Below are 3,816 nucleotides of genomic sequence, written 5' to 3' on the forward strand. Positions count from 1 at the left end.
GCACTGGGTCTCGTTCAGTGTTTCCTGCCATCAGTTGCAGCTGGGGCAGTGCCTGTGGGCCAGCAGCATGCAAGTGCTTGGACATGTATATACCTGTGGGTCCCCAAACTCTGAAAACCACCTTCCTGGCACAGCCTGGAGGTCAGCAGAGCTAGACTGGCTGCGAGCTTCCTCCCAGCAGTGCCAAGAGGTGTGATTTGATGCTGGGAGCAAGAGTACTTAGCAGGCAGCCTGCCCCAGCTAGCTCCCTGGCACGGTGAGGGGGAGGAGTGTTAGCTGAGCTGCTCTGATTGGCTGAAGTGTGTGCCTTTTTGGGACTGCAGCCGATCGCCATGCTTTGTCAGTGGAGGGGCCTGTGCTCTGACACCCTGTAGCAGCAAGATTATGACCCCCCCCCGGTGCCTAACAAAGCAGGTACTTCTGACACTGCTTTACTGCTGTTTCATGCTGTGGGTTTCTAGCTCCTAGTCGAGGCAGTGCTGCTTCCCTTCCCTGCTTTGCGGTTTGGTACACAGAGGAAGGGGACCCTGCCAGCAGACTGGTGCTACCAGCTGTCCTTCAAACAAGAGGCTCTGAGAAGAGGAAAGGAGCACAACCAGCTGGTGCGGGGCCTACCACAGGTTCACAGGCCTCATACTCTTCAGGCCCTCGGAGGTTTTCCTTTGGGGGTAGGAGAGCTGGAGGCTTTCCAAGAAACGCACTGAGAAGATTGTCTGGCAGCCAAAACAAGGAGCAGAAAGGGGTCAGGAGTAGGGCTGTACGAAATTTTGCCACCAGTTTTGTTTCGAGGTCGAAACAGCAAAATTGAAACGAAACAGATATGGTCGAAACAAAATGAGACAAATAGAAACGTTTCAACGCTGTTTTAACGTTTCACCCATGGGCTATAATGGGGAAGGTCAAAATGGCCTATAACTTTGTCATTTCTGGCCGGATTTGGATAAAACTTGCAGAAATGGTAGCCCCATCTGAGGGCATAAAGCGTGGCAAGTGTCAAGAAGATAGGTGGAGGGGGTTCGGAGAAACTGCACCCCAAATTCCTGAAAGCGAAACTCGTGTCGTGTATATGTTGATCCGCAGCGGGGTCAAAACCGCAGGCATGCTAGCCCCTGCTGAGGCCACAAAGCCTGCTAAGTTTCAAGGAGATAAGTACAGGGCTTTGGGGGAAGCTGCACCTCAAGCTGTGGACAAACAGAACTCATGACATGGGTGACCCTGTACATCTAGGGCTCAGTGAACAACTGTTCACCAGGGCACCCTTGGTGAAAACTAGGAGTAACGGTCACAGTCTGGACACCCTAGTTGTGAAGTAGTTTTTCCTAATGTTGAGCCTGAAACGATCTTCCAGGAGTTTGGGACCATTACTATCCTATGGGCGAAACGTCAAAACAGGGTCAAAACGTTTTGACGGAACGAAATGGAACAGCCGTTTGGACTCGAAACACAAGTCGAAACAAAACGCTGTTCTGTCGAAACGCCGGTCAAAATGTAACACTTCCGTTTCGCACAGCCCTAGTCAGGAGCTCTGGCTTCTCATACCGGCCTCACCAAACCTCTTCCTGCCTCTGCACCTCTCAGGAGGCATGGAGGTGCGTGTCCTCTCGTTGGGGCCGTGGCTGCTGCAGTGCCCAGCAGCCCTCCCTGAAAGCTGCTGCTGGACAGTGCTAGCACCAGCGGCAGCTCTGCCTCCCATCTCTGATAGAACTTGCAGCACATCCTGCAGGCAGGCAGCCTGGACCCTTCGCACCTGGCTCTGCGGCCAGGGCCCAGCATGGAGCTCCTGCAGTTTGGATGGGGCGAGTTCCCCCTGACAGGGACAGCAGCAGCTCGAGGGGCTCTGAGCCGCATAGGGCCCTGCAGGTCAGACTAACAGCTTGAGATCCACCTGGAAATTGGGTGGCATCCAGTGCAGCTCATGGAGTGGGAGCATCACGTGCCACTTGCAGAGCTACAGCCCACCTGCCTGCCCTCAGGTCCACGGGGGCTGACCCTAGGTGGGGGTCAGAACTCTCCACCCTGCTGATGTGCTGAAGGGAAGGAAACAGGCTTTGCTCAGCTTTCCCGCTGCTCCTGCCAGCATCGCCATGCCCTCGTGTGCCCCCAGCTCCAGCCAGCTTGCTCCCTAGGCACCGAGCCAGGCATCCCACAGCAATGGTCGGATCCAGAGGAGGCAGCAGCAGCTGCGAACCTCCCTCACCAGTAGTACTGGTCTCAAGTCCTCCGCTGGGCGTGTGGGATGTTTGTTTCTGGCTTTTCAGCTATTCAGGAAAAGAACCACGGCTGCCTGTCTCCCCAGAGTTACAGCACAAACGCGTGCTTTTCCTTTCTTTGTTCGTTACTTTTGTAACTTTCTCATCCCAAATTGTCCAATCCTTAGGTCCCATACCTTATCTTTTTAAATAAGGTACTCCAGTCCTACTCGGTTTTTGGTTTCGTTTTCTTTTAGGAAAACTTGTACCTGGTTTCGCTGGCTGTACCAATCACAGTACTTACTGTTTCCAATGCCTTATATAAGGCACTTTGTACAATTGCATTGCTTAGTTCTGGGAAGGCCTCGACCATGGCTAAGAGCCATAGCATAACTCAGTTTGCCTGCTACGCTGCTGTGCTGCCGTCTGAGCCTGGCGTGATGACCAAAGCAGGTGCTTTGCAGCTTTAGCTACAAGTTCTGCTCTAGGCTCAAGCGGAAGGCTGCCCCAGCTGCCCTGGTTTGGTATGTGGGCATTTGGGTTGAGGACCAGCAGCAACAGTCCTACTGGCTAGGACCAGTTGGCCTTAGACTGGCCTCATGGGCTACCAAGGCCTGGTCAACATGCGACTCAACCCAGCTTTAGGGAATCCACTTGTCCCTGCAGACTGGAACACGCTGGTCCCAACAGAGTTAAATGTGTCAGGACTTAAAGAGTGGCAGCAGGGAGACTGGATCTTTGTGCGGTCAGGGGGCCTGCCCGTAGCTGTCTCCTCTTCTAGCATGCCGACGGGCTGGAGGGGGCTGGTGTGGGGTTGTGTCATGTCTGGTGAGATTCCCCCTCCTTGGTGCGTGCAGGGAGCGTGTTCTCCCTGGCGTGTGCAGCACCCTGCTCGGGGGCTGGGAGGCATGTCGGGGAGGGGGGGGGGCAGGCTGCTGGGTTTCCCCACAGCCAAGCAGAGCTGCCTGCAGCTGGAGTGATCCCAGGGGGCTGTGCTGTGGGCACACACATGAGCTGCTCTGTAAGGGCAGCATCAAACCGCTGCACAGTCAGCCTCAGGAGCTGGCTCAACCCTCGATCCTCCCAGCTCAGGGCTGGTGCCTGTCACCTGGATGCCTCTTCCTATTGGACTGGCTCCTCTATGGGCTTGAAGTCTCTTCTCCCTGGTAGCCAGGCCCTGGGTGGGGCACAGACCCCAGGGCCTGGCCCCTTTCCCCTCCAGCCTGTGAACTGAGCGGCATTACTTCAACGCACGGTGCCTCCAGCCGGCCCCACGACCACCCACGAGAGGGAGCCGCAGGCCTGGCAGAGAACAGACGTCCCCTCGTGCACCCGTGTGAGGCAGTCCCCAGCTGATGGTGCTGCTGCAGCGGGGCTCTGGAAGAGCCTGTGCCCAGCTGTAAGGGCCCTGCTTGGCCTGAAAGAGCCCTTGCATTTCTGTCGCTGCAGCAAAGCTACCGCCGGAATCTGTTTCTGCGGTGCCAGCACCGCGGAAATGCCCGAGAGACGGCCCCAGGGGAGCAGAGCAGAGATGGGAACGGCTTATTCCAGCATTCGCAGCGCAGGTCAGACTAACAGCTTGGGACCCAGCTGGAAACCAGGTGGCATCCAGTGCAGCTCACAGAAC

The sequence above is a fragment of the Alligator sinensis genome, unplaced genomic scaffold, assembly GCF_000455745.1.
Source record: "Alligator sinensis unplaced genomic scaffold, ASM45574v1 scaffold783_1, whole genome shotgun sequence".
NCBI lineage: Eukaryota > Metazoa > Chordata > Crocodylia > Alligatoridae > Alligator > Alligator sinensis.